Genomic DNA, 12,684 nt, shown 5'->3' on the forward strand with positions numbered 1-12,684 from the left:
GATGACAGGAGGGGGCAGAGTGACAGGTGGGGGAAGGATGACAGGTGGGGGAAGGATGACAGGTGGGGGAAGGATGACAGGAGGGGGAAGGATGACAGGAGGGGGAAGGATGACAGGAGGGGGAAGGATGACAGGTGGGGGAAGGATGACAGGAGGGGGAAGGATGACAGGAGGGGGAAGGATGACAGGAGGGGGCAGAGTGACAGGTGGGGGAAGGATGACAGGTGGGGGAAGGATGACAGGAGGGGGAAGGATGACAGGAGGGGGAAGGATGACAGGAGGGGGCAGAGTGACAGGTGGGGGAAGGATGACAGGTGGGGGAAGGATGACAGGAGGGGGAAGGATGACAGGAGGGGGAAGGATGACAGGAGGGGGAAGGATGACAGGTGGGGGAAGGATGACAGGAGGGGGAAGGATGACAGGTGGGGGAAGGATGACAGGGGGGGGGAAGGATGACAGGAGGGGGAAGGATGACAGGAGGGGGAAGGATGACAGGTGGGGGAAGGATGATAGGTGGGGGAAGGATGACAGGTGGGGGAAGGATGACAGGTGGGGGAAGGATGACAGGTGGGGGAAGGATGACAGGAGGGGGAAGGATGACAGGTGGGGGAAGGATGACAGGAGGGGGAAGGATGACAGGAGGGGGCAGAGTGACAGGTGGGGGAAGGATGACAGGTGGGGGAAGGATGACAGGTGGGGGAAGGATGACAGGTGGGGGAAGGATGACAGGAGGGGGCAGAGTGACAGGTGGGGGAAGGATGACAGGTGGGGGAAGGATGACAGGAGGGGGAAGGATGACAGGAGGGGGCAGAGTGACAGGTGGGGGAAGGATGACAGGTGGGGGAAGGATGACAGGTGGGGGAAGGATGACAGGAGGGGGAAGGATGACAGGAGGGGGAAGGATGACAGGTGGGGGAAGGATGACAGGAGGGGGAAGGATGACAGGAGGGGGCAGAGTGACAGGTGGGGGAAGGATGACAGGTGGGGGAAGGATGACAGGAGGGGGAAGGATGACAGGAGGGGGAAGGATGACAGGAGGGGGCAGAGTGACAGGTGGGGGAAGGATGACAGGTGGGGGAAGGATGACAGGTGGGGGAAGGATGACAGGAGGGGGAAGGATGACAGGAGGGGGAAGGATGACAGGAGGGGGAAGGATGACAGGTGGGGGAAGGATGACAGGAGGGGGAAGGATGACAGGTGGGGGAAGGATGACAGGGGGGGGAAGGATAACAGGAGGGGGAAGGATGACAGGAGGGGGAAGGATGACAGGTGGGGGAAGGATGATAGGTGGGGGAAGGATGACAGGTGGGGGAAGGATGACAGGAGGGGGAAGGATGACAGGAGGGGGAAGGATGGCAGGAGGGGGCAGAGTGACAGGTGGGGGAAGGATGACAGGTGGGGGAAGGATGACAGGAGGGGGAAGGATGACAGGTGGGGGAAGGATGACAGGAGGGGGAAGGATGACAGGAGGGGGAAGGATGACAGGAGGGGGCAGAGTGACAGGTGGGGGAAGGATGACAGGTGGGGGAAGGATGACAGGAGGGGGAAGGATGACAGGAGGGGGCAGAGTGACATGTGGGGGAAGGATGACAGGTGGGGGAAGGATGACAGGAGGGGGCAGAGTGACAGGTGGGGGAAGGATGACAGGTGGGGGAAGGATGACAGGAGGGGGAAGGATGACAGGAGGGGGCAGAGTGACATGTGGGGGAAGGATGACAGGTGGGGGAAGGATGACAGGTGGGGGAAGGATGACAGGTGGGGGAAGGATGACAGGAGGGGGAAGGATGACAAGTGGGGGAAGGATGACAGGAGGGGGAAGGATGACAGGAGGGGGAAGGATGACAGGTGGGGGAAGGATGACAGGAGGGGGAAGGATGACAGGAGGGGGAAGGATGACAGGTGGGGGAAGGATGACAGGAGGGGAAAGGATGACAGGAGGGGGAAGGATGACAGGAGGGGGCAGAGTGACAGGTGGGGGAAGGATGACAGGTGGGGGAAGGATGACAGGAGGGGGAAGGATGACAGGTGGGGGAAGGATGACAGGAGGGGGAAGGATGACAGGAGGGGGAAGGATGACAGGAGGGGGCAGAGTGACAGGTGGGGGAAGGATGACAGGTGGGGGAAGGATGACAGGTGGGGGAAGGATGACAGGAGGGGGAAGGATGACAGGAGGGGGCAGAGTGACAGGTGGGGGAAGGATGACAGGATGGGGAAGGATGACAGGAGGGGGCAGAGTGACAGTTGGGGGAAGGATGACAGGAGGGGGAAGGATGACAGGTGGGGGAAGGATGACAGGAGGGGGAAGGATGACAGGAGGGAGAAGGATGAGGACAGAGTGACAAGATGGGGCAGGGTGACAGGAGGGGGCAGAGTGACAAGATGGGGCAGGGTGACAGGAGGGGGCAGAGTGACAAGATGGGGCATGATGACAGGAGGGGGCATACTGACAAGATGGGGCAGAGTGACAAGATGGGGCAGGGTGACAGGAGAGGGCAGAGTGACAAGATGGGGCAGGGTGACAGGAGGGGGCAGAGTGACAAGATGGGGCATGATGACAGGAGGGGGCATACTGACAAGATGGGGCATGATGACAGGAGGGGGCAGAGTGACAAGATGGGGCAGAGTGACAAGATGGGGCATGATGACAGGAGGGGGCAGAGTGAAAAGATGGGGCATGATGACAGGAGGGGGCAGAGTGACAAGATGGGGCATGATGACAGGAGGGGGCAGGGTGACAAGATGGGGCAGAGTGACAAGATGGGGCAGAGTGACAAGATGGGGCAGGGTGACAGGAGGGGGCAGAGTGACAAGATGGGGCAGGATGTGACAAGGATGGCAGAGTGACAAGATGGGGCAGGATGACAGGAGGGGGCAGAGTGACAAGATGGGGCAGGATGACAGGAGGGGGCAGAGTGACAAGATGGGGCAGGATGACAGGAGGGGGCAGAGTGACAAGATGGGGCAGGGTGACAGGAGGGGGCAGAGTGACAAGATGGGGCAGGGTGACAGGAGGGGGCAGAGTGACAAGATGGGGCAGGGTGACAGGAGGGGGCAGAGTGACAAGATGGGGCAGGGTGACAGGAGGGGGCAGGGTGACAGGAGGGGGCAGAGTGACAAGATGGGGCAGGGTGACAGGAGAGGGCAGAGTGACAAGATGGGGCAGGGTGACAGGAGGGGGCAGAGTGACAAGATGGGGCAGGGTGACAGGAGGGGGCAGAGTGACAAGATGGGGCATGATGACAGGAGGGGGTATACTGACAAGATGGGGCAGAGTGACAAGATGGGGCAGAGTGACAAGATGGGGCAGAGTGACAAGATGGGGCAGGGTGACAAGATGGGGCAGAGTGACAAGATGGGGCAGGGTGACAAGATGGGGCAGAGTGACAAGATGGGGCAGAGTGACAAGATGGGGCAGGATGTGACAAGGATGGCAGAGTGACAAGATGGGGCAGGATGACAGGAGGGGGCAGAGTGACAAGATGGGGCAGGATGACAGGAGGGGGCAGAGTGACAAGATGGGGCAGGATGACAGGAGGGGGCAGAGTGACAAGATGGGGCAGGGTGACAGGAGGGGGCAGAGTGACAAGATGGGGCAGGGTGACAGGAGGGGGCAGAGTGACAAGATGGGGCAGGGTGACAGGAGGGGGCAGAGTGACAAGATGGGGCAGGGTGACAGGAGGGGGCAGGGTGACAGGAGGGGGCAGAGTGACAAGATGGGGCAGGGTGACAGGAGAGGGCAGAGTGACAAGATGGGGCAGGGTGACAGGAGGGGGCAGAGTGACAAGATGGGGCAGGGTGACAGGAGGGGGCAGAGTGACAAGATGGGGCATGATGACAGGAGGGGGTATACTGACAAGATGGGGCAGAGTGACAAGATGGGGCAGGGTGACAAGATGGGGCAGAGTGACAAGATGGGGCAGGGTGACAAGATGGGGCAGGGTGACAGGAGGGGGCAGAGTGACAAGATGGGGCATGATGACAGGAGGGGGTATACTGACAAGATGGGGCAGAGTGACAAGATGGGGCAGGGTGACAAGATGGGGCAGAGTGACAAGATGGGGCAGGGTGACAAGATGGGGCAGAGTGACAAGATGGGGCAGGGTGACAAGATGGGGCAGAGTGACAAGATGGGGCAGGGTGACAAGATGGGGCAGAGTGACAAGATGGGGCAGGGTGACAGGAGGGGGCAGAGTGACAAGATGGGGCAGGATGACAGGAGGGGGCAGAGTGACAAGATGGGGCAGGATGACAGGAGGACCTGTGGAGTGGACACACTATTCTATGCAGGACATTGTATTATGCTGGCACCGGGTCTGACTCCCGATCATTACACACAACACAGAGGTGATAGCAAAGAATACTAAAAATTCCCCCCTCTCCCCCCTCCCTCCGCAGTTCTGTTTTTCTTACCCAGCCAAGTAGTGTGGATGGATCTGATTTCATGGCTGGTCTCTTGCACGGTCTGTTCCCGGTCAGCTCAGCTGTCTGTGTGATAAACTACCTGCTGATTGGCCGATCATGGAGCTCTTATACCCGATCCAGCGCTCTCCTCCAATTCTACCCGGACACCCAAACACTCACAAGGCATTGCTGGGCAGACTCATTCTCCTATAGCGGTCTCCTCCTCCGTTAAGTTTTCCAGAGTTTGAGTGCCCTCACCCTCAGTGTGTGCCGGGTATCTCTTCTCCTCCTGTACGATCTGACCTGTGCATTGCCTGAGAAAAGTTGTGCCAGAACAAGCCATGGGAGCACGGGACAAAATCTTTAAGCTGTGGTTCCCGGCCGCTACATTCCACCCGCGGATACTATAGAAGTGTCATCAGGACTGATTAGTAATGTTCCAGCTGAACAGTTAGAGCCCTGAGCCACAGTGCAGTATGAATCATTTGTCCGGGATCCAGGAGGCAGGAGACCCGGACACGTGATTCAAAATTACTCTAAACCCGTACTGTCCGGGTGAATCCCGGACAGGTGGCAACCCTAACCCCATACCCATATTAAAAAAAGGAAATGCGTGTGGCCCCCAGGCCCTATATACTCAGAACAGCAGTATACAGGCGGTGCAAACAAGACAGGGACTGTGTAGGTTTGTTGTGTTAAGTTGAATCTGTTTGTAATTTTCAACTGGTACATTTTTAAAGTGTAGCTCCAGTGAAAAAAAATATTTTTAAGCTTTTTGGAAAACATAGGGAAGGGTTATCACCCCTGTATAATTTGTTTTGTCGTCCATCTTTTTTCATCTCACTTGCTGTTGTCTCCTTCCGTTTGCAAGTAGGAGATGTTTGTAAGTTGGATGTTTGAAAGTAGGGGCCTGCCCTATATGCTCTGCAGAAATGGCGGAACAAGGTGTTGGTTTTGCCACAACATTGTAAGCCCTCAAAGTGACTCTTGGTGGGCGCTGGAGCGCCCTGCTGTGAACGATTATATCAAGAATTGTAATTACATGCCATTGTTGAACAGTGGTAGAAAAATTGACCTTTGGTGGTTGTGGTGCTGGTGCCACAATACTATAAGTCCTCACAGTTACTCTGGGTGGGCACAGGAACGGGCCCTCCTGTGAAATATTATATCAAGAATTGTAATTACATGTCCCTGTTAAACAGGGGCAGAAAAATTGGGCCTTAGGCACTGGTACTGGTGCCACAACACTGCAACCTCTCCCATATTCTCTAGTTTTATTGCAGGAATTAGCCCTGCTGCAAAGCATTGCATCAAAAATTGTAATTAAACGCCCCTGTTAAACAGGGGCAGAAAAATTGGGCTGATGGCATCACCCAGAACCAGAAATGTTCTTCCAACATATCAGCGGAGGAGGAAGAGGATAGACAATCAACATAACAGGACAGTCTCTCAGCATCAGCATAGGCAGTCTTGAAGGGATGTGATATTTAAAAAAAAATTATTCAGTTACATCAGCTTCAGGTGCTTGGTAGCTGTGGGTGATCCAAGACTGATTCATCTTGATGAAGATCAGTCGATCAACTGATTCGGTGGACAGGCGCACCCTGTGATCGGTAATAAAGCCACCAGCAGCATTGAAGGTGCGTTCCGAAAGAACGCTGGATGCAGGACAGGCCAGTAGCTCAATTGCATACTGTGCAAGCTCTGGCCAGTGATCCATCCTCAAGACCCAGTAAGCCAGAGGATTTTCGGTGGGAAAGGTGTCCAAGTCTGACCTTGCCCCTAGGTATTCCTGCACCATGTAAATCAGACGCTGGCGATGGTTGCTGGAACCGATCATACCTTGGGGCTGCGGACTAAAAAATTGTCTGAAAGCATCAGTCAGACGGCCACCTTCTCCACCGCTCCTTCTGACCGATGCCTCAGCAACACGTTGTCCAGGACCAGGAGTTTGTAACCTCCCAGTCTCTGGGAACGCGTTGCACAGACCTTTCTGCAAGGCCTCCCGGAGATTTCTCATCCTCTGCTCCCTCTTACAAGGGTAAGGTCGGCAACCTTACCCTTGTATCGTGGATCAAGGAGAGTGGCCAGCCAGTAATGGTCCCTCTCCTTGATCCGAAGAATACGAGGATCCTTCCGCAGGCTTTGCAGGATCAGGGAGGCCATGCAGCGTAGGTTAGCTGAGGCATTCGGTCCAGAGACCTCTGGGTCACTAAGGGCAACATGATCCGCAGCTACCTCCTCCCAGCCACGTACAAGTCCACGTGTTTCTTGGGACTGTAAATCATCCCTACAAGACTGCTGCTGCTGATGCTGAGTGCCAGCCTCCACCTCCATGCTGACACAATCATCCTCCTCCTCCTCTTCCTCCTCCTCATCCTCTTCCTGTGTGATGGGTGGCACAGCAGGAACACTGTCTGGATAAAGGGGGCCTTGAGAGGCAAGGGAGTCCTCTTCCTGCCTCTGTTCTGCCTGAAGTGCCCTGTCCATTATTCCACGCAGTGTATGCTCCAAGAGGTGGACAAGAGGTATAGTGTCACTGATGCATGCACTGTCACTGCTCACCATCCTTGTGGCCTCCTCAAATGGTGACGGGACAGTGCATGTATCCCTGATCATGCCCCACTGGCGTAGGGAGAAAAAACCGAGCTCCCCTGACTCTATCCTGGTGCCGTAGTCGCACAGGTACTCATTGATGGCCCTCTGCTGCGTGTGCAGCCGCTGCAGCATGGCCAACGCTGAGTTCCACCTGGTGGGCATGTCACATATAAGGCGGTTCTTGGGCAGGTTCAACTCCTTTTGGAGCTCAGCCAGCCGAGCACAGGCATTAAATGATTGGCGGAAATGCACACAGACTTTCCTGGCCTGATTCAGGACATCCTGTAAGCCGGGGTACCTGCCCAAGAACCGCTGCACCACCAGGTTAAGGACGTGAGCTACACAGGGCACATGGGTCAGTTGTCCCTGTCGGAGGGCGGAGAGGAGGTTGGTGCCATTGTCGCAAACCACCATTCCTGGCTTAAGCTGGCGTGGCGTCAACCACCTCTCGGCCTGCCCCTGCAGAGCTGACAAAACATCCGCCCCAGTGTGGCTCCTGTCCCCCAAACAAACCAGCGCAAGCACGGCATGGCATCGTTTTGCCTGCGTACTTGTGTAGCCCCTGGAACGCCTACGGAGCACCGCTGGTTCTGAGGACAGAGCACTGGAAGAGGCCATGGAGGAAGAAGAAGAGGAGGGGGTGGAGGAGTGAGGTGTGTCACAACCAATAGTAGCATTTTGGAGGCGTGGTGGTGGAACAACCTCCAACACTACTGCACCTTGTCCTGCATCCTTCCCAGCTGCCATGCCCTGTCCATGCCTGCTGGACCATGAGTCAGCGGTAATATGCACCTTACCGCTGACCGCCCTGTCCAGCGAGGCAAGGACATTGCCTTCTACATGCTGGTAGAGAGCCGGAATCGCCTTCCGTGAGAAAAAGTGGCGTTTGGGGACCTGCCACTGAGGAACCGCACATTGTACAAACTCACGGAAGGGGGCCGAGTCTACCAACTGAAAAGGCAGCAGTTGAAGTGCTAGCAATTTAGCCAAGCTAGCATTCAACCGCTGGGCATGTGGATGGCTGGGAGTGAACTTCTTTCGCCGGTCCAGCAGCTGGGGCAGGGACATTTGCCTGCTATAATCGGACGTGGGTGTACTGCTAGCAGAGTGCCTGGAAGCACTTGGCTGTGACACACCTAATTCTACATCTTCATTCCTCTCAGAGCAGGTTTCAGAGAGGACTAAAGGTCTAGTGGGGTTGGAGATGCCAGCTAATGAGGAGCAAGGAGAGGTCCGCTTTGTTCTTTGGTGTGGGTCTTTGAGGTACGCTTGCCAACGAGCTGCATGGCAGGTCAACATATGTCTGGTCAAGCATGTGGTGCCCAAGCGGCTGATGTTTTGGCCACGCGAGATACGCTTGAGACATATGTTGCAAATAGCAGCGGTGCGATCTGCTGCACTCATCTCAAAAAATGCCCACACCAAAGAACTTTTAGAATAACGCGCAGAGGCAGCGCCCTGCCCAGGCGGAGCTCTGCGGTGTGATTCAGTCAGTGTGCTGCCCCTAAGCTGGCCCCCGGAGGGCATCCTGCCTCGTTGGACATGTGCCTCCTCCTCCTCCTCCTCCTCTCTCCTACCAGGCACCCACGTGGAGTCAGTGCCGTCATCATCCCCTCCCTCTTCATCGCTGTAGCAAACCTGGCTATATGCTGCAGCTTGTGGAACATGACTGCCAGATTGCTGTCCTTCTTGAGCATCCCCTCTCTCTGCGCTCACGCTACTGCCTTCGTCTAGCTGAGTGTCATCATCAGAGCCTACAAAACACTGGGCATCCTCCTGGAGCATGTACCCAACACTGTGCTCAAAGAGTTCTGGAGACTCCTCAGGAGGACGTGGTGGGTCTAGGGAAGGAGTCACTGCTGATGTCATTGAGATGAGGGAAGACGATGCGTTGGCAGCTGCTTTGCTAGTACCCTGAGACTGGGTGAGAGAGGATGAGGAGGATGAAGAGGGCTTGGTCATCCACTCTACCAAGTTGTTGGCATGTTGCGGTTCAACATGTCCAGCTGCCGAAAAGAAGGACAAGCGTATCCCATGGGCACGTGCTGATGACAATGTACCGCGTCCACGACCAGCACTGTTGTCTCTAGACACAGAGCCTGCTTGCCCTCTTTTATCGGCTCGCGCCTGTCTGCCTCTCCTTGCTGGCCTTCCAGACATGGTAATGGCCTGAAGGGAGTTGGGTAAAACAGCAGTTGGGTAGTGTATATTGTGCTGGAGGCACACAACACCCACTAACTCCTGCAGATGCCTTTAGTATAGAACACCAGAGATAAAGGGGTATATACAGATGTATACTGTGCTGTGCTGGATGCACACACAACTTCCAATAACTCCTGCAGATGGCAAGTGGGCTCAAATAGAGAATAGCTATGTAGGTGGATATAGCGGTGTGTACTGGGTACAGAGCACGCAGACAGCACGCACAAGCTCCTAACACTACTGACTGCAAGCTCTATTATAAAAGATAGATCACTAGCTATATAGGTGAGGTGAATATAGCGGTGTATACTGCGGTCAGGGCACGCAGACAACAACCACTACACAACAGCAAGTTTGAAAATCGGCCGATAACGATCGGTGTATACTGTGTTGAAGGTACGCAGAACACCCACTAACTGCTTCAGACGCCAACACACTACACAAGGCCGCCGCGCTGGCGGCCTTATATAGTGTGGGGCGTGTACTACACAGCCTGAGCTATGATTGGCCACAGGCATCCTGCCTGTGGCCAATCATGGCTCTCCTCGCTGCTGGCGCTGTGATTGGCCAAGCATGCGGGGTCACAGTGCATGCTTGGCCAATCATGAGCCAGCAATGCACTGTAATGACGCAGTGCATTGTGGGCCGTGAGCGCCACACGAATTTGGAGCGAACGGCCCATAACGTTCGGAATTCGCCGAACGGGCGAAATCATTCCTCATAGGCACTCACCTTCTAGTGTTCTACAATTTTCCCTCCTCCAACGGGCGGGAAGTAGGCCTGCCGTCCTGGAAGATTTCCCAGAAAGACAGCTACCGGTAAGTAACTGGTACCTTTCTCAAGTCATCGATACTGGTAAACACCCTTTTCCTCTCTTTTTTTCCCCTCCCTCTCCCCCCCCCCCCTTTTTTCTCTTTTTTCCCCCCATCTCTGAACACAGGAGGGTTTAAACATGAGCTTGGCCTAGTAAAGTCTTACTGAGGAACTTAGTGTTTTTCTTGTATACTTTTATGTAATATGTTCACAATGAATATGAATATGTTTCAGGGCAATGACTGGGATGCTTTGATGCTAGGTTATGAAATAGAGTTTGAGAAGAGTGATCAAATAGATATAGCCTTCTTCTCTCCTACTTCTTAAGTAATTCCTCAGTGATATTTCCTGGCTATGTTTCTTTAAATTATCAGAAACACCTTAGCCATTGTTATCACATTTGGGTCCTAAATATTGTACCCTATATGGCTTATTCTTAGAGATTGTACCTTATATGGTTAATTTTCTAGAAATACTATTTATTTTGTTGCTATAGATTCATTGTGGTTGCATATTCATTGTGGTTGTGCTCTAGCTAATGCATGCATCCGCATGCCAGTAAATGCATAATATATATGTGAATCAATTTGAAATTATACAATATGATTGGTGAAACAAATGTGCGTTAATGTGATGTTATGCTTTGACTTACCGTTTATGTCCCCCCCCCCCCCATGCCCCCCGTCTGTGGGTTTTATTTTATTTATTTATTTATTTTTATTTTTATTTTTATTTTATTTATTTTTTCTTTCCCCCTTTCCTCCCATTCCTCTCACTCCCACACTCCCCATCCTATTCAAGCTTTTTTTTTAGGCGCGGTGGAAGTGTGGACTGATACGGTGTGCCACAGCATTGGCACCACATGTCTTATCCCCCCTGGGGTGAATGCCACTCCCCACTATCATGGTCCGGTCGCCAGCTGCTTTGGGGGAGGTAGGTGCTCTGTCGTGACTCCCTGGCAAGGGTAGCAGGGGCTTTGGTTATTTACACGAGCCCCTCCACATGTCTCCCTTTGTCTTATGGGTGGGCTGTTCCCGCCCAGTCAGGGGGGGACACTTATTCCCTTGCCGGCGGCATCCTTGGACACTTCCGGACGTGTACCTCTCGTGCGCCTGCACCAAGCAGACGCACGTGACGCACTGACGTCACGCAGTTGCGACGGAAGTGACGTCATTTCGGGGCTGCTTTGCGACGTTCTGGGACGCCGGGGCGGCCGCACACGGCTTGCCTGATTAGGCCATTAGACAGGTGGCCCACACCTGTAAGGAATCCCAGGGTTTAATATAAGTATCCCTCCCTAACAGGAAGTGAACACTCATTGTCTATTATCACATGAGGAAGGACTCAGGAACCTCTAGCTCTCGGACGGTATGCTTGGCTACTTTCAGTGGTAACGCCAGGAGAGGAGACAGGACACTTGCGGACCGGATTATAAGTGACGGACGAATCAGATGACCCCCCTTTTATTCTACATGCCATTTTATTTCTTGGAAAATGTGAGTGCAAAATCTCTCTGTTTTAGACCTGTGAATAAATTGTTTTTTAAAGAAATCTACACCCAGAGGCGCCCCCTTCTTCTTCTCTTTCTCTGTAACAGTCTAGGAGCCTGGTTTCAGCTCCCTGTGGTGGCAGCCCTGCATGTTGAAAGTCCCACTCAAAGAATGAAAAACATTTTCCTGGGACTTGAAAACTAAAAGTTCTTATATGTATTATCGTCCTATATAACTTTATACAGACAGCCTTTTTAGAGTATATTATTATCTGATTTTTTGCGCCTCTACTTGTTGTGTTGGCTACTTTCCTTCCTGATCTGCATTTATCTATTTACTATATTTATGTAACACTTTGAAATTCCTGTAGAACAATATTTTGATTTATTTATCAAATTATAGATTGGGTGACTCCATATAATTGAGTCAATGACTGCGTCTGTTACCTTTCCCGGGCTAGGTTTCTGGTCACAGTCCCCCCCTTCCCCATTTGGGAACCCTTTTACCAATCTTATTCATTCAGGTAATAGCCTCGATTTTTACTATGGTGTTTGTTCACCTAATTAGGTTAGCATGTCCACCTTTTTTTTTTGTTTTTTGTTTTTGTTTTACTTTCTCACCACTCCAGCACCTTTCTTTCTCTTATGTAATTTTTATGCATAAGTTAGCATCACGTTTACCAACACACACCTGGTTCCTTTTAGGCACCTTGTCACTTTTTGTCTTTCACATTACTTACATACTCTGCACTTTCATTCACCTTAGTATACATACAGCTTTGTTGCTTCATACACACATTAGTCACTTCCTCACTGGCACTCTTCTTATTCAGCGATCCTTTCTCACCTATTTTTGCTGTTTTGTTTTTGTTGTTTTTTTTTTTTTTTTTTCTCTTTTCTTTTTTCTTTGATTCATTTATTTATCTATCATTTTTTTAATTGTTTTTTTCACTTTTTCCCCTTTTGGAATTTTTTTTTTTGGATTTTATCAGAAACCGAGTCTGTGAGCGTTGTTTTCCTTTTTCCCTTTCTTCCTTCTCAAATTATCATATAGTTATACCTAAACATCTAGGTGTGGTTATCCTCTATATACATAGATTATAGGTATGACAATAGTTTCATGACATATACACCTTGTGTTCATACGTTTAAAAATGTATGTCCCTAATTTTATTTATACA

Source organism: Lithobates pipiens, unplaced genomic scaffold (genome assembly GCF_037356315.1).
Source record: "Lithobates pipiens isolate NorthernLeopardFrog02 unplaced genomic scaffold, aLitPip1_a1.2 Scaffold_28, whole genome shotgun sequence".
Lineage (NCBI taxonomy): Eukaryota > Metazoa > Chordata > Amphibia > Anura > Ranidae > Lithobates > Lithobates pipiens.